We start from the raw sequence: 27,451 nt of genomic DNA on the forward strand, positions 1-27,451 counted from the left end.
GAATGACGGTTCATGACCGTCCTTTAAGTAATATGACGCCTCAAAATATGATGGCCCATGCGACAGTCCATGACCATCCTTTTTGGTCATTTGAGACGATTTTCAACCATCCTTTTTTTGCTGTTTTGGCGTAGTGCTTGGCAATCGGGCCGCCCAAATTAGATGCTTAGTTTTCCCTTCAATTTTGAGATTTAGTTGTTATTTCTTTTGATTTGGACTTGAGTACTTGGTTTGTATAAGCCGTATGGGCAACTACTTTGTTATGTTTAGATTTTGATTTAGACATTACTTAATGTATGGGTTTGGCTTTACTAATGTTATTGTGTCACTTGAGAATGTTGAATAAATTTATTTGAAAGAAGAGGATTTTCTCTAGAGTGAATGATGAATATTCATTTCATTCTTTGCTTATGTTATCGTAGAGCTTCGCAAGTATTGTCAACCTTTGCTTGCGATTCAACTGGAAATGAGGAACCTGAATGGAGGAATTTCAGAGCTCTTACACTGCTATCTAAAGAATGAAGAGCAGCAATTGAACGAGAGCGATTTAAGTACGGAATGAGCCCTTAAGAAGTTATAGCAATGAGCTACTAAGGAGTCACTACAAGAAAATTGTCATTTACCGGCGGTCAAAACTGCCGGTGAAGGCCCAGAAAACCGCCGGCAAATATTTTGCCCGCAGTTGGTTAACAGCCGGTAAAGCCTTAGTCGGTAAAGGCTTTACCGGCGGTCAACACCTTTCCTGACAATTGTGCTGGACGCTGCTAAATCGTCAGCTTTTTATTGAAACGCGATCAATAGCTACGGTTATAGTCCATAGCATAATCGTACCTATAGATTTAAAAACATATGGCTACGAATTAAATCGGTTGCTATAGAACTCATGGCTACCGATAACCCGTAGCCATAGAGCAAATCTTTTTCGTCAGCAAGACAAAAAAAAGCAGAGAGAGAGAAGAAAAGAAAAGGTGACACTCATTTATCTTAGTTTTTTTTTTCTTTTTATGCTGCGAATGTTATCATCCTTGCTCAGGCCTTCTCTTTCACTGGAGATGTTATCAAATGATGCAATGTGGTCGCTTGGACAACTATGCTTAGACCTGAATCCTGGGAGTAGATCAAACTGGTGCGCTTGAGGCTGAAATTCCTCTCATTGCCCTTGTGTAGAAAACATCGCGGTGGCCAAGGAAGGACTACCACCAGGCACAATGAATAAGGCTGGTCATGGGCCCAATGAGCATTGAATCCGTTGAAGCCTAGCAAATCTGTCTGACCTGCAGCCCACAAAATGAGAGAAGACCATAAATGAAAGGACTAAGAAAGGGAAATGGAAATCATTTAATATATTGAAATGAATAATCATATAAATGAATAATCATATTGAAAGGACTAAGACCATCCCGCACTTGAAGGGAACAAGAGAAATCCTCACAAGATATAGCAATGAAAGAAACTCTTCAGCTTCAACATCCGTAGATTTCTGCAAAATGGAGGAAGCCACATCCCTTGGGACCCTTCAAGCACAAAACATCCATTCACGGTGATATCCAAATCCACCACCTTGCAGGCCAAATTCGGGAACTGATCTTGCAGCTTACACTCCCCTAACCAGAAATCCTTCAAAAACTGAGCCCTCATCCCATTCCCCACCCAAAAACCAAACGCTCATCCCGTTCCAAATAACCATAGTCTACACCAACAAACTACCATCCCAACTTTGAAGAGTTTGAAGTTCAAAACTGATGTAGACATAAATAACAAAACAAAGATCGTTATTTCTTCACAAATCATTATGAATGCTGCAACTTCCTTAGAAAAAGTGTGTGAAGAAAATTAACGGTCTTTCAACAGGATGATATTCTAGTCAAGAAAATCAGGAAATATACCAAATAGCAACAGTAAATACACATTGTAATGTTTTGTAAGCAGTGTTCAGAGTATCAGTACCATTATGTATCAATGACCGAGGATACCGAAACATGTATCAGGACATGTTAAGAGACACATGTTTAGACATGTAAAAATAAAAATATCGTAAAAGACAACTATATATAATAAGTTTCCTGCACTTGTCCAACTTGAATCTTCCTTTGTATATTTATCAAATCTTCGAGGCTAGAGTATGTGTTTGAGTTTTCATAATTTTCCATTTCTAGCGGTAGCTCATCCTAACAGGTTCTATAAATCTATAACGGTTAAATAAAGGAAGATATATCAAATGGAGCATGGTTTTCACAATCTAATTTCACAAAAACCAGTACATCCTTGCATGTGGGCCCCATCAGGCCACAATCTAATTTCACAAATCATGCCAAACCAAGTCAACAAACAAAGTTGGTAGTGAAAATCACCTTGAAACATAACAAGGCGAAGATAGTTACACATTCAACTTATCTGCACAAGGGTTAATGAGAAAAGAAAAGTAAATGGAAAAGAAACCAATGAGACTGAAACAGACAAGGGTGGTTAGCATTCAGCTAGGCAAGAGATACAGATATCGTAAGGCTCTAAAAATTACTTTGTAAAATTTCCATAGACTTAGCATTATTTGACTTCCTTCCAAGAATCTGAACACTCCAAAGATAGTGATTAACCAGAAGAAACTGCAGACAAGCTGGGTATGTGACCAATTTCTATTTAATTCTAAATCAATTTTTATTTTTTTCATAAATGAGTGGCCCACCTGATGAGTTGTTGTACTTGTTTTTGTTATGATCACATATGCATTAGAACCATCATCTGGACCGCTCGTCATGAAATCCATTGTTTTGAGTACATTGTTATTGCAACATGACATCTTAAAAGACAATTTAAGGGCATGTTTGGATCAAATTTAATTACGATTACTAGTGTAATGAATGGATTTTAACTTGAAACTACCAAGCTCTGAAAGCAGGGTAAAAGCTGTTCAAGGGAAAATAAAAGATTAGACAATGGCAAAAAGACTCTGTTACCTTTTTCTAGTGATGATGATAAATTTTAGAAACACATTGCATAAGAGAAAATAGATACTTGCGTGAACAAGGTAAGTTCATCCACATGATATTTGTAACGAGAGGTTTCCTGAGAAAACAGATAACAAACTGTTATTCATCAAAATTATAAAGAGCAAAGGCTAGGAATGATTAAAAACACTATCAATATCCTCATCCTTAATATCATATAGGCTCAGAATCTTGCAAAATGCAACACATAGAAGGAAAATTTGTCAATCTACTTTCATGAAACAACAATTTTCATCTAGCGTAGAAAAGTGAAGAAGATAACAATGATAAACAACTACAGTAGAAAGAAGTGCCAAAAAACTTCCACATAATAAGCTAAATGATCAATGCAAGTCATAGTATAGAAACTAACAAAAAGAAAACCAAATTGAGGAATGGTGCAAATTCCTGGACCAAAAAGATCACCAAAAATGAATTTTGCATGGACCAAAAAGTTAGAGAAAGAAAAAAAGAAAAAAAAATGAGAAAGAGCAAAATAAGCTTACCATCTCTAAAGAGTTACATTCCAACAGGGAAGCACAAGGATAGAAGCAGAATTGCCAAATCAGGTAACCATACTTGACCTGACCAATTCCAACAAGGGGGTCAGCCCAAGCCCAATCCAGCTTAAAGAGGACCTAACTGCAATTTTACATTCATGAAGAAGTAGCACACATTAGCAGTTAAAATTAGCTCACACTCCAAATCACCATTCATTGTGTTTCAGACCACCAAACAATGATTGTTGATTTGTCGGGAAGTTGTCACGTGCAGTCCGACTTTGTAATATGGTGAAAACAAGCTGGCTGATTCTAGAATGTGATGAGACATGTTCAGAGTCAGTTCAAAGAACACAAGAGATACAGATATTCTTATAGAATTCTCTAAATACAAAGTATCTGCTACATAGCTTGTAATGATACACATCTGATAAATTACAACTTTTAGCTGTTCAGAAATCCAGATTGTCCAAATTGCTGACCCAATTGTAGATGAAGCTATACATCACTGTCAGATCTTGTGGATTTGGTGGTATCATAGGTCCCCACAAAAGAAAAGAAAACTAGGGGAAAAGCGATAAAGCTTTTGATTACTTGCTGTCACCAACAAAGTCAGTGAAAACCACATCATCTTCAATTAAAAAACAATCAGTTGGTGGCCAAATATCAAGTTATGAGCTTACCTAGCAATATCAAGAGAAAATCTCAGAGCTTTAGAAGGCTGTAGACGTCCTTTCTTTTGAAGGTAATTTGCCAAATCTCCCTGAAATCCACCGAAGTACAAGAATCCATATGGTTTAATGACATACATAAATGTTACCTAGACAATGCAGTCTTCAAAATAATATTTTAAGTGATGCCATTTGTATTATCAACATCGATGTAAATATAGAAATAAATAAGACAGGCCACAACAAGTGCCACCTGATGTCCAGTAAAATCGCAACCTGTTAACAGTTTGTAATATGGCTGAAATATGTACTGGCAAAGCCTTATGTAATAGAAGGTGACGAAGAACCTATGTATATGTTCCAATCTAGGGTGAGGCTTTTTATATCAGACAAAGAAAATTATAAATCTAATCATGCAATAAAATAAGCACCTTAAAAATGATAAGAATAACAGTTGTTTGTTCTTCAAGAGCTGCTTTGCTCAACCATGTTGCTAAAATCACCATACCACCTTTGGTCAAAAACATGAAAAATAAATTTTAGAATGATTACATTCAGATAAGGGAACCAACTTTCTAACATCATCAACTAAAGCTCAGAAACAAGGGATGTAAGTACAAGGGAAGAAAATCTCAAGCATAAATGCAGTGGTAAAAGTGTTGGAGCTGGCCTTAAAGGTAAATGACTCCATGTACTCTGTTTGGAATTTTGCCCTTCTATATACTAGTAATATCCTTGTAATTTATTGTCTGATTGTGCATCTAGACTTTTGCATATGCATGTGGATCAAGTCAGCGAAAGTTAGCATCATTCCACTATAGTAGCTCACATGTACGCACACATGTTCAAATGCACATGCATATGACCATATGGGGCCCTTTAGTGATGTGGAAAACCTAATTACACTCAAACCCAAACCCACTGGCAATAAAATCAAACCAGAAGATGATAATCCAAACACCAAATTCAAAATTTGATCTGTTTCCTATAGTGTGGTCCACCTGCGAATTGGATCTACTTCATTTTTGGCCTAATACACTAAAATTATCTAGCAAAACGGATGGACGGCATAGATTTACAATAAATATATCAAAGTGGGCCCCACAGTAAGGACCGAACCTAATCCGCTCACTATATCCACCTTTTTTTATGGATATGGGTCCGAATCCAAAAATGTGCGAGTGTGGGTCATGGTAGAGGAGGACTACCAAAATAAATACTCTTGCATATGCAGGCATCTCAAAATGCAGAAAACACCCCATACACCGAACCGAAATTGCATAAAATAAAAAAATAAATAAATAAAATAAATAAAATAAAAACAGTGATTCAACACTAACACTCCGAAATCTCAGTGTATGATGGGTTTGAATCCGAAAAATTAAGATAGGAGAAGGTCATGTCAGAAGTGGACTACCAATGTACATAGTCATGCGCATACAAAAACCAAATTACACAAAATACCCCTTACTACAGAACCGAGATTCACGCACATACACCAAAAATTCAGTGTATATATCAGCACCTTAGATGGAAATGAGGTTTGGATAGCAAGAACGTCGTCCGATGATGAAATCTCAGCTGCAATCTCTCATCGCTCTGCTGTCTTAGATCTGGAAACGGAGAGAGAGACTGAGAGAGACAGAGATGGCAGAGAGAGGGAGAGTGTCGGTGATGAAATCGAGAGTGGAGAGGGAGGGAGAGAGAGGTATAGAGAGATCGAGTGGAGACGGAGAGGTGCAGAGAGAGAGCGGAGAGTGAGATCAGGCGCAGAGAGAGAGAGAGAGAGAGAGAGAGAGAGAGAGAGAGAGAGAGAGAGAGAGGTAGATCGGGCAGAGAGAGAGAGAAATGAGGCGGCCGGTTAGGGCATTTGCGATTTTGATTAGGGCATTTGTGATTTTAATTAAATAGGAACACTTTGCCTGCAGTCGGCTTTGATTTCCGCGGGCAAAGGGTTCCACCAAGTGTCGGTTCTGCCCTCCTTTCTTGTAGTGAGTGATTGTGTTGAAGTGACGACTTCAAGCAAACTCAATGAGTGTGTTAGAAAAGACTAAAAAGAAAGAATCTTTGAGTTGTAAGCTGCGTTTAGTAAATCACAATTCTTTGTGTTGGGCAGCATGCATTAAGGTTAAGTGATGTCGCCTGATTGTCCGGGTGAGACATAAAGCCAAAACCTGTTGGAGTTTTCCAGAATCACCTCACCTAGATCTGTGGGGTTCATACCCAAAAGTAGCATAGATGCAAGTTGCAGAGGCAAGTTTCGACTGAGGTGGGAAATCAATCATATTTATATTCAGAACCTGCATGGGTAGTGTGATCCCTCGTCATTCTCTATTTAAGTGAGTAAGCACGGGTAGACAGTTCTGCATGTGGTGCTTTCTTCGAGCTTTCCATCCCTATTTGCCCCTTATACCCCCATTGATAGAAGAGCTGGGATGCGACTGCTCTTTAAAGTTGGGAGGATACCCATTGGTCATTTTTTCGACTGTTAGGCAGAAAAGCTTCTTGAATTACAACTATTAACTACAACTTCAAATTCTTTTGGAGGATTCAAATTACCTTCGAATCCTCCCTCCCAAACAGTATAAAATGGGCAAAATACCCTTGATTTTTCTCAAATACACTGCATTCACTACTGCCATTCGGGTTGTAAGGCTTTAGGAGCTGGAAATTCAGAGGAATTGGATTTGACAGTAATTAATTAAAACCCTCCAAATGTGCGTGTTTTAAAATCCTAGACCAATTCAAAAAGAGAGACCCAACCCCTACCTCGTTCATTCTATTCAAGGCTGCAGATGTTCCAGTTCTTAGGTGTGGTTTGGACTGACCATCGAATGGCCTGAAGTAGCAGATTTGTTTCCAGGACCTGAGGAGGTGGAAGCTGGGCCCAATGAACAAGAAAAGGAGCCTGTGACTGCATTTGATGCATGGCTGTGATTGGCTCTGTTTGATGGGCCGGATGACTGTGATTGGCGAGTGGTAGGTTGACGGCCTGGGGTAGAAGCGATTGACCTTGAACCGAAACTTCTTAGTGGGCCAGCAGGGAAGCCGACTGAATGTCCTGGGCTTTTAACTGACCCAAATTATGGTCCAGTAGGTAGGGCTAGGGCTGGTGGGCCCACTATGGTTTGAATTAGAAGGAGCAGTACGAGTTTGAATGGTTGGCTTGTGACCTGACGGGCTATTAGAGTGGGCCCCAGAGGGCGTTGTTGGCTTGGATCGATTGTGAGGCAGGGATGAATGTGATGAGGCCGATAAAAAAAAATAAGAAAATAAAAATAATATTTATGAAAATTCATAAATTGATTAATGTCTAATTTGTATATGTTTATTACACCGTTAATTAAAAAAAAATCGTAATTATCAAAAATAACAAAATTCTAACTCTAATAAAAATCCTAAATCTAATAAAATTCTTCTAAAGCCTAATTTCTAAAAATAAAATTTTAAATAAACTTTTACTAGAAAAGTCCAAGCACGATTACAAGTTATTTAAAAAAAAAAAAATCTAAAACTCTAAAAATTAAAATTAAAATTAAAAAATTGAAATTATTAAAAATAGTATTTTGTTTTCATCTTAAATTTTCGTTTTTGAGCTTAAAGTATATGTTCTCCGTTGAAACAGACAGATGCGGCTCACTTTATAGGTTGGTTCACCTCGGATGACCTGTTACAATAATGATTGATAGGTCATGTGTCCTCTTAACAATACCTAAATCAAAAGTTATGACCAATATGTGGTCCACTTTCTTTTAGTCTAACCATGCTCAGCTCCGATGAGATTTTTAAGATTGTGACAGTCCAATCAAAGTGACAGACGGGAGATGAGGATGTGGGTGGATCCTGCAAACCGTCTCCTTTGGATGAAAGGTTTCCGTTGGTTTGGAAAGCTCGCCAACGATCCACAAGCAGTCACATGTACGGCCACCCGTGATGACGGACCGGAATCATCGGCAACACCATTTTAATTTTGTCGAGCGTGTCAAACACCGAAGCTCTTAGAAGCGGACGCGGATTGCGGACTGACACTGTCAGTATCGACGTCGCTACTGAAGGGTTCTGTGTTTGCCCCACAATGACGTAAGTATTTTATCCAAGCCGTCCATCCATTTTGGATCATTATTTTAGATCATGATCGCTACAATGAGGCAGATCTATATCTTAGATTGACCACACCACAGGAAAACATTGGTGATTGAACGCTCACCATTGAAGACTTCCCACGGGCCAATGTAATATTTATTTGCCATCCAACCCGTTGATTAGGTCACAAAGACCCGTATAGAGGAAGAAAACAAATATCAGCCTGATCCAAAACTTTTGTGGCCCTAAGAAGTTTTTAACGGTGGGCGTTCAGTCACAGCTGTTTCCTTTCCTGTAGTGTGGTCCACCTGAGATTTTAATCTACCTCAATTTTTAGCTAATGAACTACAATGATATGAAAAAATGTATCGCCGGCCTTGATAAGACACATACATCATAGTGGGTCCATAGAGCGCGCTTCAGAAGCGAGTTGCCACTGAGTAGGCAATCAGCGTCCCTTTGGAGCCACCAAATTTTTTATGTGAAATTCGCTCTGGCCATGAGGTGCGCTTAGAGCTGGGCATCGGTCCTGGTCGGACCGGATTCGGCCTAACCCGGTCAGATTCGAAATTCTAATGGGTTGACCCGAAATCGATCCGATCCGAGACCGAGTTCAGGTCACTTGACTCGGACAGATCCGATGCTTGAATTATTTGACCCGATACGAGTCTGACTCGGTGAGGCAAACCGAGTCGGATCGGGTTGGACACTATTCGGATCATTTCATATGGTGTGGTCCACTTCAATCTTTAATGTATCATAATTTTTTGTTTAACACCTAAATTGATATGTCAAAAAGGATGAACGGCTTAGATAACATATATACATCAAGGTGGGCCCCACATGACTATAAAAAATTTGTATCAACGCCTGCTGCATGTGTTGTCACATTGGGCATGCTACTGAAGTAACGTCAGGCTACTGAAGTAACGTCACCAAGTTCAGTAGGCCCCACTACACTGTATGTGTTATATCCACACCGTCCATCAATTTTGAGATATCATTTTAGGGCATGAGCCAAATAATGATGTAGATAAAAATCTGTGCTAGACCACATCACAAAAAAAAGTGGGGAGAATGATTCCCACCGTTGAAACTATCCTAAGGCCCACCGTAATGTTTATTTGAAATCCAACCTCTTCAAAAGTTGAAAAATAAAGAAATAAGGGAAAACACAAATACCAGGTTGATCTAAAACTTTTGTAACCTTTAAAAGTTTTTAATGGTGGGCGTCTCTGTCCATGGAACTTTCTATGTTGGGGTCCACTGGAGCTTTGGATTTCATTCATTCTTTGGATATTGCCTTGAAATGATCTCTCCAAATGGATGGAAGGTTGGATACAAAACATACATCATGGTGGGGCCCAAGTAACTTGGTTAAGCCACTTTAATATATACTCTCATAACCTACCATATTGACTTGCAAAGCAAGTAAACAGCTGTTGCCCGCCTGTTGACGTGCTGTGCAAGTAACTCTCATATGTGAGTGAACTTTGTTGGGGTCCACCATGAATGCATGTGGTGTATCCACGCCGTCCATTTGTTTTTTCAAATTATTTTAGCTGTTGAACCCAAAATTGATGAATATTCAAAGCTCAAGTGGACCACACCATAAGAAAAAGTAAAAATATTGATTTTTTACTCCGGATTTGGTCCGATCGGAACGGTCCGGATCTATTCGGATCGGGTTTTCGGATCGGAACGGTCCGGATTAACCACTATCCGATCTTGATCCGAAAACTAGTCGGATTTAAATGATCTTACCCGATCCTACCCGATCCAGGCCGTCGGTTCTGCTCGGAACGGGTCGAATCGGGTCTGATCGGGTCGGATCCACCGGATCGAGTCAAAAATGCCCACCTCTAGGTGTGCTCATGCTAGGCCCTGGCACTGGAAATCAGCTAGATACACAACCAACGTGGCCACATAACAGTGGTAATGGGATGAGACACCAACCACATATTTATGTGTGGGGCCACTACGGAGTGTATCTTTCATCAGGTCTGACTTACCAGTTGAGGTGAAGATATAATAATTAACCTGGTCTAAAACTCACATAAGTCGCTAAATGTGAAGCTCAAGAAGCTTAAATTTTAAGGGTCGTGTGGCAATGTAGATTTGAGGGGCATGTTTGGTATTATAAAGTAACCGAGGGTTTCAAATCTAGAAAGTTTCAAATTCCCTTGAAGAGAAGGTTTCGAATCCAGTTGAAAGTTGGGATTTAAAATTCTCCTAAGGGTATTTGTTTTTTTTTTTACTGGATGTAATTAACCGGAATTAGTGTAAGACTGGCATTTACGGCCTTTTTTTTTTTTTTTTTGAGAAATTTACGACTGTGGACCCCACCTTTTATCCAGTGGTTTTTTTGAAGCAATACAAACTTAGAATACGCAGTTGGAACTCCTCGTACGGAGTCGGAATTTCAGGACGAAAATACCCCCACCTTCCTTTCGAAGACGAGCGCTGACGCTCCTCCAACCGAGAGTTGTACGAACGGCTCAAAAGAGATCAAAGTAACATGGCCCCACAGCCATGTATTTATTATATCCACAACGTTCATCCATATTTCGAGATCATTTCGGAGCATTATCCCAAAAAAAAAAAATCATATCCAAAGATCAACTGTTCCACACCACAGAGAGCAGCGGGGAAATTGATTTTCACCGTTAAAAATTTTGTAGGGCCCACCATGACATTTATTTTCCATCCAATCTATTCATAAGGCCACAAAGGTCTTTATGAAGAGGAAAAACAAATTTCATAATGATCCAAAATTCTGTAACCCTGAAAAGGGTTTCAATGGTAGACGTTCAATTCCCCACTGCTTTTTACAGTGTGGTCCACTTGATAGTTAGATCTATCTTATTTTTCATCTCAAGCTTTAATATGAGCTTGCCAAATAGATGGACGGTTTGGATATAACACAGACCTCATGATGGGACCTACAAAAGTAACATTGTAAAAAAAAAAAAAATCATCACCGAAGGCCGTGGCACTACCGCCGGTTTGGCGGCAGGTTCGGCGGCAGTGCCGCCGAACCGGCGGTAGTGCCGCGGCAGTCCGACCTTTTTTTTTTAAATGGAGAACTTTTTCTCCCTTACATTTTTCTCTAATACATAATTAAGTAAATATGTATATATAAGTGTATAAAAATATTTTTCTGTCTTTCAATTCATTTCTTTGTCTATTTATTTAACAAGCATATCTCCTAAGGTAGAATGATTTACTTAATGTACCACATATGATTTTGGGGTAGGAGAAGCTAATTAAGCCAACCAACTTAGTTACTTTCCAAGATTCCATCGGGTTGATGGTCGAAAATCCATTTCATTCAGTTTGTAGTCAATTTCAATCACTTCGCGGTCAAACTGAAAATTCAGCGGGGCAAACATGAAATTAAGTGAAGCAAACAAGAAATTGAGTGGGGAAAACTAAAAATTTAGCGGGTAAAACATGAAATTGAGTAAGGCAAATATGAAATTAGGGCTGAAAGTTGGGCCGGTTGGTTCGGGTTGGTGCTCAACCCTAACCAAACCCAAGATTCCTATACCTAAACCTTGACCTAACCCAACCCAATCTTGGGTTGGGAATTCTCAACCCAAGCCCAACCCAAGAGAGCTCGACGAGTTGATTAGGTTGGTCGAGTGTATACATAACTATTTGGGAGAGAGAAATCCGATATATCTTATTAGCTTAAGTCCTTGGAAATGACGTGGACAAATAAGACCCGACATCACTAGTGTACCTTCTACACATACAATCCACACTCAATTATAATTTATACGTAACTAATATATTGATTGGGTTCGGGTTGGGTCAGGCAACCTGAGACCTCAACCCAAACCCAACCTAAGTTTTATCGGGTTGGTGTTTGTATAGCCCAAGCTTGAGATCGGACCTGATATATCCTGCCCGAGCCTAACCCAATGTCGGGTCGGTCACAGGTCGTTCGAGTTGAACCCGCCCAACTTTTAGTCATAGATGAAATTGAGGGGGGCAAACATGAAATTGAGCGGAGGAAACTATACAATCAGCGGGGCAAACTAGAAAATCAGCGGGGCAAACTCTGAAATCAGCGGGGCAAACTAGAAAATCAGCGGGACAAACTAGAAAATCAGCGAGGAAACTAGAAAACCAAACTAGAAAATCGGGGGCAAACTAGAAATCGGGCAAACTAGAAAATCAGCGGGGCAAACTATGAAATCAGCGGGGCAAACTAGAAAATCAGCGAGGCAAACATGAAAATCAGCGGGGCAAACTAGAAAATCAGCGGGGCAAACTATGAAATCAACGAGGTAAACTAGAAAATCAGCAGGGCAAACTACAAAATCAGCGGGGCAAACTACAAAATCAGCGGGGTAAACTACAAAATCAACGAGGCAAACTAGGAAATCAACGGGGCAAACATGAAATTGAGCAGGGTAAACATGAAATTCAACGGGGCAAACTAGACAATTAGCGGGGCGAACTTAATAGATATTTTCATTACTTAAGCCGATAAATTTAAACTTATTCAATGTTCAAATGGACCACACCAAATGAAATTTTTAATTGAACTTCTATTGTTGATCATTTCTTAAGGGCTATAGAAGTTTTGGATCAAGCTTATAATTGTTTTTTTCTATTAATCCATGTCTGTATGATCTTATGAATAGGTTTGATAACAAACAAACATCACTATTGGGCCCATTATGGTTTCAACGGTGGAAATCATTATGCCCATTGTTTCCCGTGGTGTGATCCCTTGGAAATGACGTGGACAAATGAGACCCGACATCACTAGTGTACCTTCTACACAAACAATCCACACTCAATTATAATTTATAAGTAACTAATATATTGATCGAGTTCGGGTTAGGTCGGATAACCTGAGACCTCAACCCAAGCCCAACCTAAGTTTTATCGGGTTGGTGTTTGTATAGCCCAAGCTTAAGATCAAACCCGATATATCCTACCCAAGCCCAACCCAATGCAGTAGGAAATTGAACATCTACCATTGAAACCCTTTTAGGGGTTATAGAAGTTTTGTATCATTATGAAATTTGTTTTTCCTCTTCGTCAGGTCTTTGCGACCCTATGAATGAACTCAGATGAGGAGGATTTCTCACAAACATCACAGTTGGCCCCACCTGAGTTTCTAATGGTTGACGCTCATTCAACATTGTTTCCTGTAATGTGGTATAGTTGAGATTTGCATATACCTCATTTTTGGTATCATACCATAAAATGATCTGGAAAAATATATGGACGGCATGGATGAAAATCATACATCATGATGGGCCCATCATGGGCGGGTGGCAGGAGGAGTACCCAATCCGTTCGTGAAAAGGAGGGGTATTTCGTCCTGAACAGCAGGGCAAACTAGAAAAATGGCGGGACAAATGAAATATGAGTGGGGCAAGCTAGAAAAACAGAGGGGCAAATTAAGTATGAGCGGGGCAAACTAGAACAATACTGGGGCAAACTAGAATAGTAGCGGAAACATGAAAAAAACATGAAAAAAAGGGGCAAAATGGGGGAAACCGAAAAACAATGGGAAACTAGAAAAACAACGGGGAAACATGAAAAACAGCGGCAAACCATAATCAATGGAAACATAAAAAAAAAATAAGAAAAAAAATGGGGAAAACATGAAAAACAGTGGGAAAAATATAAAAAACATGAAAAATAAGAAAAACAACGGGAAAATATGAAAAATAGCGGGGGAACCTAGAAAAACAGTAAGGGAAACATGAAAAACAGCGGGGGAAACATGAAAAACTCTATGGGCCCATCATGATAGATGTGTTTTATCCATGCTAGGTGGTTGTCCATTTTACCAGCTCATTTTAGAGTATGAGCACGAAAGTGATGCAGGTCTAAACAAGTGCAGCTCAACATTTTTGGGGGCCTTAGGCAAGTCATAAAAATAAGGCTTAGAATTTAATTTTTTGAGAACTTAATTAGCAATAAAGTAGGTAGTTGTGGTCCTAGGTTTTAGGAGAAGAATTTATTGAGAATGATGTTATTATTTTGAAAAGAGACGATAGACTTGGACTATTATTATTGATAGTTCTAGTTTCTAGGATTTATTTTTACTAGGAGTTGGAAACATGAGCTCCGCTATTTTTCATGTTTTCCCTGTTGTTTTTCATGTTTCCCCCACTGTTTTTCATGTTTTTCATGTTTTTCCCGCTATTTTTCATGTTTTCCCCGCTGTTTTTCTAGTTTCCCCCATTGTTTTTTATGTTTCTCCCGCTGTTTTTCATGTTTCCCCCGCTGTTTTTCTAGTTTGTCCCGCTGTTTTTCATGTTTTCCCCGCTGTTTTTCTAGTTTGCCCCGCTGTTTTTCTAGTTTCCCCCGCTGTTTTTCATGTTTCCCCCGCTACTTTTCTAGTTTGCCCCACTGTTTTTCTAGTTTGCCCCGCTCATACTTCAGTTTGCCCTGCTGTTTTTCTAGCTTGCCCCACTCATATTTCATGCTTACCTTGCTCATTTTTATGTTTACCCCGCTCTTTTTCATGCTTGCCCCGCTCTTAGGATCGATACCAAGACCTCAAGCGTTGAAACGAGGTATTTCCACTCAATCTGCCAGTTGAGCTATGGATCTAAGTGATAGCTAGATCTGTCTTATTTTTCGTCTCAAGCCTTAATACGAACTCGTCAAATAGATGGACGGTTTGGATATAACACGTACCTTATAATGAGACCCACAAAATGCCGTAGGAATTATAACGAAAAAGGAAAAAGAAAAAGAAGCTAGTGAATTAGGGTCAGTGGGACCCTATAGCTAATGGTGAAAATAAGTGTTTTAATCTGATAGAGGGAGGTGGTTTCACACATACTGCATAGTGGGCTATATAGAGCATGAGTGTAGGCCTATTTTAGTTTGCCCCGCTGTTTTTCTAGTTTGCCCCACTCATATTTCAGTTTACCCCGCTGTTTTTCTTGTTTGCCCCGCTCATATTTTAGTTTGCCCCGCTGTTTTTCTACTTTGCTCCGCTCATATTTTAGTTTGCCCCGCTGTTTTTCTACTTTGCCCCGCTAGATTTTCAACCATCGACCCGAGGAAATCTTGGAAAATAACTAGGTTGGTTGGATAAATTAGCTTCTCCTACCCCAAAATCATATGTGGTACGTTAAGTAAATCATTCTAGTTTGGATCCTTACTCTTGCTCGAGTGGTAGACTCTTACGAGTTTCAACACCCGGTCAAGCGTTTGAGTATCCATAGGTGGTGAAATTCCACTAGTGTGAGTGTGTGGGGGTGTGTGTGCATGTGTAAAAAAAAATCATTCTAATTTAGGAGATATGCTTGTTAAATACATAGATAAAGAAATGAATTAAAAGAATGAAAAATATTTTTATATACTTATATACATATTTACATAATTATGTATTAGAGAAAAATGTAAAGGAGAAAAAGTTCTCCCCCCCAAAAAAAAAAAATTTGCCAGACTTCTACGGCACTGCCGTGGCTGCCTATATGTTTGTTTTTTTTTGTGCTTTTATGGGTCCCATCATGAGGTCTGTGTTATATCCAAACTGTCCATCTATTTGGCGAGCTCATATTAAGGATTAAGACAAAAAATAAGATAGATCTAACTATCCAGTGGACCACACTCTAAAAGGAAGTGGGGAATTGAACGTTTACCATTGAAACCCTTTTAGGGGTTACAAAAGTTTTGGATCATTATGAAATTTATTTTTCTTCTTCATCCAAGTCTTTGTGACCCTATGAATGAACTTAGACGGGGAGGATTTCTCACAAACATCACAGTGGGCCCCAACTTAGACAAGGGAGGATTTCTAATGTTTGACACTCATTCAACACTGTTTCTAGTAATGTGGTACACTAAGATTTGGATGTACTCATTTTTTGTCTCATACCATAAAATGATCCGTAAAAATATATGGATGGCATGGATGAAAAGCATACATCATGGTGGGGCCCACAGACCACCGAAGATCCGCCATTGGCGGGTGGCAGGCGGAGTAGCGAATTTATTTCTGTGAAAAGGAGGGGTATTTTCATCCTGGAATTTTTTGTCCATACGGGGAAAACATAAAAATGAGCGAGGCAAACTAGAAAATCAGCGGGGGAAACATGAAAATGACGCTTGAGGCAGTGCGCAACATTGACAGGAAAGCTAGAGGCGGCAATCTCATTCTCAAGCTTGACCTTGAGAAAGCCTATGACAGGGTGGATTAGGTTTTTCTCAAGAAGGTGATGAGGTGATTTGGTTTTAGTGACAGATGGATTTCCTTGATGGAGGCATGCTGAGAAAATTGCTGGTTCTCAGTCCTTTTCAATGGAGAGCCTATGTTGAAGTTAAACGTTGATGGCTAGGCTCTGTTAGATCCTCTCATGTGTAGTGTACATGTTGTTTTCCTAAAAGGTGGGGTCCACAGTTGTAAATTTCTCACGATTCAATGCGTAGAGTTTGACAGGGTTTATTTATTTTTTTTTTACATGGAGAACTTTTTCTCCCTTACATTTTTCTCTAATACATAATTAAGTAAATATGTATATATAAGTATATAAAAATATTTTTCTATCTTTCAATTCATTTCTTTGTCTATTTATTTAACAAGCATATCTCCTAAACTAAAATGATTTACTTAACGTACCTCATATGATTTTGGGGTAGGAGAAGCTAATTTAGCCAACCAACCTAGTTATTTTCCAAAATTCCATCTGGTCGACGGTCAAAAATCTATTTCATTCAGTTCGTGGTCAATTTCAATCACTTCGCGGTCAAACTGGAAATTCAACGGGGCAAACATGAAATTAAGTGAGGCAAACATGAAAACTAGAAATTTAGCGGGTAAAACATGAAATTGAGTAGGGCAAACATGAAATTAGGGCTGAAAGTCGGGCCAGTTGGTTCCGGTTGATGCTCAACCCTATCACAACCCAAGGTTCCTATACCTAAACCTTGACCTAACCCAACCCAATCTTAGGTTGGGAATTCTCAACCCAAGCCCAACACAAGAGGGCTCAACGGGTTGATTGGGTTGGTCGGGTGTATGCATGCTAATATTTTCATTATTATATTAGTTTATTATATTTCAATATAAGACTTATTTTTTGTATCTATGATTTTATTAATTATATACATGATTATTCATCATAAAGAACTTCATTTTTTTTCTTTAAAAAACCAAGCTAAAATATAGGACTACCCCTTTAAAAAGTCATGTAGCATAGCACGCATTCTATTTGGGAGAGAGAAATCCGACATATCTTGTTAGCTTGAGTCCTTGGAAATGACGTGGACAAATGAGACCCAACGTCACTAGTGTACGTTCTACACAAACAATCCACACTCAATCTATTTGCCCCGCTACTTTTCATGTTTCCTCCGCTGATTTTCTAGTTTGCCCCGCTCATATTTCAGTTTGCCCCGCTGCGTTTCATGTTTCCCCCGCTGATTTTCATGTTTCCCCCGCTGATTTTTTAGTTTTCTCCGCTGATTTTCATGTTTCCCCCGTTGATTTTCTAGTTTGCCCCGCTCATATTTCAGTTTGCCCCGCTGTTTTTCTAGTTTGCCCCGCTGATTTTCTAGTTTGCCCCGTTGCTTTTCATGTTTCCCCCGCTGCTTTTCATGTTTTCCCCGTTGATTTTCTAGTTTGCCCCTTTGCTTTTCATGTTTTCCCCGCTGCTTTTCATGTGTTTCCCCGCTGATTTTCATGTTTTCCCCACTGCTTTTCATGTGTTTCCCCGCTGATTTTCATGTTTCCCCCGCTGTTTTTCTAGTTTCTTTCATGTTTGTCTCCCTGATTTTCTAGTTTGCCCTGTTATTTTTCTAGTTTGCCCCGCTGTTTTTCATGTTTCCCCCGCTGATTTTCTAGTTTGCCCCGCTACTTTTTATGTTTCCCCCGTTGATTTTCTAGTTTGCCCCGTTGCATTTCATGTTTTCCTCGCTGATTTTCATGTTTTCCCCGCTGATTTTCTAGTTTGCCCCGCTGTTTTTCTAGTTTGCCCCGCTGCTTTCATGTTTCCCTCGCTGATTTTCTAGTTTACCCCGCTCTTTTTCATGTTTGCCCTGCTCTTTTTCATGCTTGCCTCGCTCATTTTCATGTTTGGCCCTCTCATTTTCATGTTTGCCCCGCTAATTTTCATGCTTGCCCTCTCATTTTCATGTTTGCCCCGTTAAATTTCATGTTTGCCTCGTTGAATTTCATGCTTGCCCAAGCAAATCATTCTAGTTTGGATCCTTACTCTCCCTCGGGTGGTAGACTCTTAGGAGTTTCAACACCCGGTCAAGCGTTTGAGTATCCATAGGTGGTGAAATTCCACTAGTGTGAGTGTGTGTGCGTGTGTAAAAAAAAAAAAAAAACAATTCATTTTAATTTAGGAAATATGCTTGTGGAATACATGAACAAAGAAATGAATTAAAAGATAAAAAATATTTTTATATGCTTATATATACATATTTATATAATTATGTATTAGAGAAAAATGCAAGGGAGAAAAAGTTCTCCCAATAATTTTTTTTTAAAAAAAAATAAAAGACTGGCGCTTGCCACGGTAGTATGTGGTTTTTTTTTTTCTTTTTACTGTACTGCATGTGTGGGTCCAATCATGAGGTTTGTGTTATATCCAAACCGTTCATCTATTTGGCGAGCTCATATTAAGGCTTGAGACAAAAAATAAGATAGATCTAGCTATCAAGTGGACCACACTATAAAAGGCAGTGGGGAATTGAACATTTACCATTGAAACCCTTTCAGGGGTTACAAAAGTTTTTGATCATTATGAAATTGGTTTTTCCTCTTCATCCAGGTCTTTGTGACCCTATGAATGAACTTAGATGGGGAGGATTTCTCGCAAACATCATAGTGGGCTCCACCTGAGTTTCTAATGGTTGATGCTCATTCAACCTTGTTTCCTGTAATGTAGTACACTTGAGACTTGGATATACCTCATTTTCGGTCTCATACCATAAAATGATCTGAAAAAATATATGGACGGCATGGATGAAAAGCAAACATCATTGTGAGGCCCATATACCACTGACTATCCGCCATGGGCAGGTGGCAGGAGGCGTACCCAATCCGTTTCCGTGAAAAGGAGGGGTATTTTCGTCCTGGAATTTGTCGCCCGTACGCAGAGGTCCAACTGCGTATGTTAAGTTTGTAGTGTTTCAAGAATATCCAATGGATAAAAGGTGGGGTCCACAGTCGTAAATTTCTCCTTTTTTTTTCGATGAGGATTTTCTGCAGGAAAATCTTTGATTGCACAGTCCGAATTGATGTCTCTCCGAGATAGCAATCGGCGGAATGCATATCCCTACGGAAGTGGATTGTGTAATGAGGAATTCTGTGGGGTCCACCATGATCTATTCATTTAATCCGTTTTATCCATCCATTTCACTGGATAATTTTATGAGTGGAGCCCGAAAATTAAGCATATCCAATGTTCAAATGAATCACACCAAACTGAAAAGTTGATATCACTTCTACAATTGAAAATTTCATATGGGTAAGCACATTTTGGATCAAACTTATATTTATATTTTTCCCTTCATCCATGTCTAAATGATCTTATGAACAAGTTAGATGAGAAATAAACATCATTGTTGGGCCTAGCATGGTTTCAACGGTGGAAATCAGTGAAAATGGTCTTTCCTATGGTATGATCCACTTGATCCTGCAAAATGCGTCAATTTTGGTTGAACCCCTTAAATTAAATTTTAAAACGGATGGACAGCGTGGATGGACCACATACATAGCAGGTAGGCCCAACTGAGTTTACTCGGTAAAATAGGAATTGTACCCTAGCCATCGAAGACACCGTCCCATTTCGCTGCCTGCGGCTCTCACTGTAACAGGCTATTGACCGATGACAACATTCCAGTGGTGCACATGACTACGGTAAATCGTGATCTTTCATATAAAAAATCTCTATATAACTTATGTGAGGTTCATTACACAAATCCTCTCTTGGAAGCATTCTTCTGGTGTGCTTCCTGGTTGGTCTCTGATCTGAAACTAGCTGTAAATTATCTTCCTTTACTTTTTCATCTGCCTAAGCATGTGATTTACCCTGTATTTCATTTCAGCAGGTGGAAGTGCTTCCGCTAGAGTTCTTCAGGCATTTATCAGGTCAGAAAATTCTTCATTCGTTTGTGAATACCGCCATAGATTTTTGTGTTTTATAATCCAGTTGTACCTAATCTGATCCGATTGCTCCTCGATATACAACTGCCGAGTCTAACGGCTCTGTGCTAGCCACGTTGAATGCACGCAATCGAACGGAATAAGGTAATACCCCCGCCTGTCCCAATCTCTGAACAGACAGGGGTTGTGATGGGCCGGCCATGATTTATGGGTTCAGCAACACTGTCCATCAATTTATTTTGAACAGTTTGGATGCAGATAGAAGCCTAAAAATGAGACCGATTCAAGGTAGAAGCATGGACCACACATTAAAGGATTAAAATCCGTTTTTTGAGAGTTGCAGAAGTTTTCGATCAAGCTGATATTATCATGTATTACTGTCTTTCCATTTTTTATGCAAAATGCTCTAAGTTGCAGAGGAGAAGTTTGTGGACAGATATCTCCACATTGGTAAGCAGTATCTCAGGCCCATGGGCCATTGGCGGTGACTGCACTGCAGTCTTATCGATCACTAAAAGAAGAGGCAGCAAAAACTTTGATCTCAGCAGTTTAACGGAGTTCTCTGAGGCAATGAACAATGCGGCTCTGCTGGACGCAGGTTATACGAGCAACAAATTCACATGGTGCAACAATCAGGCAGGAAACGCTCGCGTTTGGGCCAGGCTTGATGGAGTTCTCTGCAACGGGACTGGATCTCTTGCTTTCCCCGGTTTCATGTTCAACACCTGTCCCGTGTCAATTCCGATCACTCTCCTTTGCTGCTGGCAGTTCCCAAAACCACCATTCCCACTATTAGACCGTTCTGTTTTCAGCGTATGTGGTAGCTCCATCAGGGGTATAACCAGTTGGTAGAAGAAGCTTGGTCGGATGATCTCTCTGAACAACCCATGGTCAATCTAATGCTCAAAATCAGGAAGCTGAAAAGCAGATTGAAGGACTGGAATAGGAATGTTTTTGGCAATGTGTTCCAGCAACTAAAGGTCGCCGAAGTAAACTTATCACTCCTAGAGAACCAGGCTTAGCTCGCGTCGATGGATATCAGTCAGAATTCTCTCGTGGAGGCTAGGCTTCAACTTGCAAATATGGAACTAGCAGAGAAATTCTTCTGGAAGCAAAAAGCCCGCAATAATTGGTTGACAAAAGCTGATCGAAACACCAAAATTTTCCACCTATAGGCCACTGAGAGATCCAGGCGAGCTGTCATTGGAGAAATTCAACTTGAACCAGGTGTGTTTACCTCTGATCCTACGCAGCTCAAGGAGGCGGCGAAGAACTACTTCTCCAATCTTTTTTGTTTAGAAAATCAGGACCAAGAAGACCACCTGCTGGATGGTATTCCTTAGCTGTTGACTGATGCTAATAACACACTTTTGATGCAGCTCCCCTCCTTGAAAGAAGTTAGAGACGCAGCAATGGCAATCCCGAAAGACGCCCCCCCGGCCCAGATGGCCTCTCAGGCGCATTTTTTTGTGGGTAGTTGGGATATTGTTGGTTTGGATATACTTAAAGTAGTATCCCACCTATTTCAAGGTAGAAATATTCTAAGAGCATTCACTACTACTCTAATTTGTTTGATTCCAAAGGTGGCAGCCCTAAAGAAATTCTCAGATTTTAGACCTATCAGCCTATGCAATTGTGTGTACAAGATCTTTACCAAGGTGATTGCTAGTAGGCTTTCTCCCTTACTTCCAAAATTAATCTCTCTAGAACAAGGGACATTTGCGAGAGGTAGATCGATTGCAGAAAGTATCGCATTGGGTCAAGAGATTTTTAGGGATGTCAATCGGAAAGTCCGTGATGGTAATGTTATCCTTAAGCTAGATATGGAGAAGGCATACGACAGAATTGAATGGGCGTTCCTCAAGCAGGTTCTGAAACGGTTTGGCTTCGATACTCCTTGGATCAGAATGGTTGAAAAATGTTGGAACAATGTTTGGTTCACAGTCTTGATTAATGGAGAGGGTGTATGTTTCTTCAAATCACCTAGAGGGCTTCGCCAGGGGGACCCCATATCCCAAGCCTCTTTATCTTAGCCGCAGAGGTCCTTAGCTGAGGATTTGCTAAATTGGTTTCCAGCTGTTGTTGTACCCCCTTCAAGCTTAAGCGGGGATGTAAACAGGTCACTCACCTTCTTTATGCGGATGACACGGTGCTTTTTCTTAACAGAGGCAAAGCTTCAATTACGGCCACTGCCAAATTCCTATCCGCCTACCAATCCGCCTCTGGTTAAAAGATTAACCTATTAAAAAGCTATTTCTATCATGCCTCCTCTCTCCCTACTAGTAGAATGAGGGAGATTGAGAGAGTCCTTGGCATCTGTGGCTCCGCAACCTCTTTCACCTACCTCGATGTTCCCCTAATCAGAGGTAGAACAAAAAGTACTCTTCCAGTAGATGATAGATAAAATTGAGTCTAAAATCATTGGCTGGATGACACGCTATCTATCCCAAGCCGGTAGATGCACCCTCATCAATCATGTCCTCTGCAGCATTCCCATTCACACGATAGCGGCTACCACTATTCCCGCTTAAGTATTGACAAAAATTAAAGCTAAGATGGCTGATTTCTTCTAGGGTTGGCAGGATGGTAAGAACAAGATACATTGGTTAAACTGAAACAAAATCGCTTTGCCAAAACAGGAGGGTAGGGTGGGAATTAGAAGGCTTAAGGATGTTTTAAAAGCTCTCAGGCTAAAGATGGCGTGGACGTTGGTCAGTAGTAATGACTAAATTCTTTGGGTTGACTTTATGCTCTCTAAATATGGCCCACTTTGTTTACATGTTGCAGACAACATTCATCCTCATGGTGCCTCCCCACTTTGGAAGCAAGTGGTAAAAATGACCCAGATTATTGATATCCATTCCCAATGGCATGTAGGAAAAGGGGGGGAGATGAATTTTTGAAGCTGCAATTGGACCGGCCTTGGGCACCTGGAAAACTATATCACTCATGCGATCCCACCTGACATCGTCCTCCTTAGAGTCAAGGATGTCCTGAATCATGACGGCCTTCAAGAGCTAAATCCTGTTATCAACCTGCTGTCGGTGGAGATTGTTCATCACATCAACGATGGTGGCTACTGCATCTCGTCTGATCTGGACGTTCGTTTTTGGCCTTTCGATCGGGCAGGAGAATTCACGGTTAAATCTGGATGGGACATTTGTAGAACAAGAGGTTAAGATTCGATATGGGCAAACAAGGTCTGGAGTCCAAACCTCCCCCTCAAAATGTCAGTTTTCATTTGGTGGCTACTTCAAGGGGCGATTCCTACAGATGACAGAATACAAAGTAAAGGCGTCAATATCGTCTCTAATTGCACCTGCTGTGATCTTGATCAATCTTCTACCTCCCACGTGGAATCTATTAACCATCTTTTCATCACTGGGAACCTTGCGATGAAAGTGTGGTCAGTTTTTAATGGCATTTTCAGGTTCCACCTCCCACTCTAGGAGACGATTTGGGAAAGGCTCAGATCATGGTGGAGCAATCAGTCCCCCTGCAATAGCCCCTCCCGAATGCAGAGTTTGTGTTCGTACTTGATCCTTTGGGAGCTGTGGAAGGCGAGAAATGCGGCTCGGTTTGATGGGATCAGCCCCAATGTGTACAAGATTGTGGACCAGGTCAAATGGTGGTTTTCACAGCTCAAAATCAGTCTTTCTGCTTCCAGGTCCACTAGTAGGTTAGATTTAGCTCTCTTCTAAAGCCTGGAAATCTGTATTTAACCTCCCAAAGCGATGTCGTTTCAAATAATCAAATGGTCCAGGCCGTGGGAAGGTTGGATAGAAGTAAATGTGGACGATGCAACGTTGGGAAATTCGAGCCCATTTGGGGGGGGGGGGATATGGGTAGGGACTCCTTTAGCTCCCTCCTCTTCGCTTTCTCTTTTGGCTATGGAGTTGCTTCGAACAATAGAGCGGAACTTCAGGCCCTATACAATACAATGTTTATATGTATCACTCGGGGTACAATAGGGTTATTTTGGAGTCGGATTCCAAATGTGTGCTGGATGCCTTTATTGGGAAGTCCTCTCTAGCATGGAAGTGGCGTTATTGGTGGACTAAGATTAGTAGATTGAAGGAAAGGGATATTTTTTTTTTATTAACCAGATTCCAAGGGAAGGAAACGGTCCTGCCGTTGGTCTGACAAAGGCAGTGGCGATGCATCAACTGCAATCAACTCTCCTATCTGTCTCTGACCTCCCATTTGGTGTTAGGGGCCTTTATAGATTAGATAAGATGGGGTTGGGCTCAATTAGGGAGACCAATTGATAGGTGTTTGGTTCTTGTTGAAGTTGTATAGGGTTTTCCCGGGCTCTCCTAGCTATTTTTTGTCCTAGGGAGTCTTTTTTGCTGTAAATCCTTTTATATATATATATATATATATATAAAGCTGATATTATCAAGCTTTGTGATAAATAAACATCATATCTTGCATTGAAACATTTTAACAGTCAGCCTTAATCTCACCTCTCATTCTTGTGGTGTGATCCATCTGAGCTGATGAACTACTTCATTTTTAGGCTTTTATACTAAAATATTATGATAAGTATATGAACGGTCTTGATAAACCGGACGTACATCAAGATGGCCACACAATCGATGCCATTCTATCCGGAAACGCGATATACAGTCCATTCCTTTTTTCATCTGCCTCTGATAAACCTCATATGGATCCTAGGTGTGGCCCACGGTAATGTTAGTGAGAAATCCAACCCGTCCATCCATTTTTTTAGCACATTTTGGAAGTTTCTTAACACAACTCGTAAAACTATACCCAGAACGCTAGACTATTCTCCCAGTGTGGGCCCCATGACTTGGACGGTTCAACTAGAGTTGCATGCATACCACATGTATAATATACGTCTGCAAGCGTACAAACCATTGTCAGCCACCAGACCATGAAATGTATTACTAGTTGCTGCGACAACCTCCAACGTGGGGAGACGGATGGGAACCGTCCACTTAACTGGTCCCACATGGATGGACAAAAAGAATATCAAACCATCTGGGCAATCGTATCCATTTGACGAGTGGCCTTAAATAGATTCTAATTTTTTTTTTAAATGAACCATTTATCAGGGAAAACGGTGTCAGAATGCCGTGGACCATCCATCTTCCCTACCCATTAGATGAACAGTGCTGATTCATACACACCCAACCAACGTATGGTGTGGGAAAAAAAAACCACTATGTATGCGAGTTTTCAAATTTGAGAAGTCTGACCCATGTTTCTTTAATCCAGACTATTAATGTAACACCCCAAATTTTCACGGCCCGAGTTTACACTCATGCCCAAGAAAACCGGGTGTTAACAATGTAATAATTGAATGCTTTCAATTGCACCTTGTTTTTTTTTCCTTTTCATTTAGATCGCATTCATGAAGGTACCCAATCACAAGAATAAAATCAGTTGTACTTCTTATTCCGCCAAGGCATAAAATTAAGTTAGCTGTCTAATGCCATATCAAATGGGAGCTTATTACATTATCAAAGTGGGCAACAAAAAATAAATCTAAATGTAATATTATCCTTTTCATTTATTCTGAATAATCTTTCATATAACAATCAACATCTGCATCTTCGGGCTATGCTGTAAGGCCAGTGTCATAAATTGTACCATTCCTTAGGCTTTTGCGGTCCTCCCGGTCGAATTCCGATGACCTATGACGCGTAAATAGCATTTGCACGCGACCTTAAGTCGTATCCCGTAGGTCTGAGTCGGCTTGACCTGAGACTTGTACTCTTGTGACCGCGTCATCGCTGCGGTTCCAACGCTGCATCTCGCGCACCAATGCGATACCCAAGCCAGGAGTTGTGGGCCTGCATATATTTCGAGGAAACGTCATGCGTTGCAAATCTCGAGAGAATCTCTACAACCCATCACATCAATTAATCAAAGTACAACCCATCACTCTATCCCATCCCCAAGTATACAAGCCATCCCCCAAGTTAACTTTCTCTTATACAACCCATACTACCCATCACCCATCACTCCATCCATCACCCATCCCTCTCTCCTTACATCTCCTTTCTCTCTCATTCTTTTTACCATTTTTTCTAAGCAACCCCAAGGAGAGAAACGTCCAAGCTAAGGAGAAAAAGGAGAGGAGCCTAGTGTGGCCCACTTCCTACCACCCAATATCCTATCCTAGCCATCCAACCTTCATCAACTTCCATCAAAAGGAAAGCGAAGGAGTTTAGGAGTCCAAGGAGCTCAGAAGGAGTGGAATCGGTGGGTGATATAGGGTTCCTACCATTGATCTTGATGATTTGAGGGCCCACATGTGGTGGGACCTATTTGATGTATGTATTATAAGAAATAGAGGGCCCATAGTAGCGAGGTTTGTCCCCTCCATCACAATCTCTCTCTCTCTCTCTCTCTCTCTCTCTCTCTCTCTCCTGTTTGTGGCCCACCTTGATGCATGTATCTCTATCCAAACCGTCCATTTCTGGCAGCCACCTTGCTGCGCATAATGGGACCCACCTGATGTATGTTCCTTACATCTCCACTGTCCAGACCTTGGATGGTGGAGTGGCCGTTCTATGTATGTGTTTTACCCATGCTGGTCAGCGGCAGTGGGGCCCACATGCCATGTGCATGAAATCAAAACTGTCCATCTACTGGACGCTGGGCTAGCAACCCATTAGCTAAGCTAGTGTAATGACGTTTACAAGTTATGTGGTCCCATAGATATGTGTTATACCCTACCACCCATCCACTTGGTAGTTGTGGGGCCCACCCCACATGTGCAACACGTGTGGGGGTGGGGCCCACCTAGCATGTATGTATTATATACCCAAGTTGTCCGTCCCTAGACAGTCTTGTGGGACACACCAAGAGGTATGTGGTAAATCCACACTGTACGTCCGTTTTGGCAGAAGTGGGACCCACCCCACACTTGCTATACGTGTGGGGGTGAGGCCCACGTTGATGTGTGTATTCTGTTTCCCACACCGTCCATTCCTGGACGATGCCACGTGGGGCATACCATGATGTATTTGTATCCCCACCATCCAAACAGCAGGGACGGTGGGGCCAGATATAATGTATGTGTTTTATCCCACCATCCAGTGGGTGGGACGGTGGTGATCCAGACCGTCCAACCTCACA

At 40.7% G+C, this 27,451-nt stretch overlaps 2 long non-coding RNA genes across 3 annotated transcripts; both read right to left on the reverse strand.

Moving 5' to 3' along the window:
* Positions 1-854: 854 nt before the first annotated feature.
* On the reverse strand, positions 855-1,732 carry LOC131237074 (uncharacterized). Its single transcript, XR_009167009.1, has 2 exons — positions 1,433-1,732; positions 855-1,274 (listed from the first exon to the last, which is right to left on the reverse strand). It is a non-coding gene; the product is annotated as an uncharacterized LOC131237074 (long non-coding RNA).
* An 849-nt stretch (positions 1,733-2,581) lies between these two features.
* Positions 2,582-4,692, reverse strand: LOC131237073 (uncharacterized). Of its 2 annotated transcripts, XR_009167007.1 has the most exons (5): positions 4,587-4,674; positions 4,409-4,502; positions 4,168-4,247; positions 3,491-3,568; positions 2,582-3,063 (listed from the first exon to the last, which is right to left on the reverse strand). It is a non-coding gene; the product is annotated as an uncharacterized LOC131237073 (long non-coding RNA). The 2 variants fall into 2 exon arrangements; XR_009167008.1 differs by lacking the exon at positions 4,409-4,502 and having other exon boundaries at positions 4,587-4,692.
* Positions 4,693-27,451: the final 22,759 nt, after the last annotated feature.

The sequence above is a fragment of the Magnolia sinica genome, chromosome 2, assembly GCF_029962835.1.
Source record: "Magnolia sinica isolate HGM2019 chromosome 2, MsV1, whole genome shotgun sequence".
Classification (NCBI taxonomy): domain Eukaryota; kingdom Viridiplantae; phylum Streptophyta; class Magnoliopsida; order Magnoliales; family Magnoliaceae; genus Magnolia; species Magnolia sinica.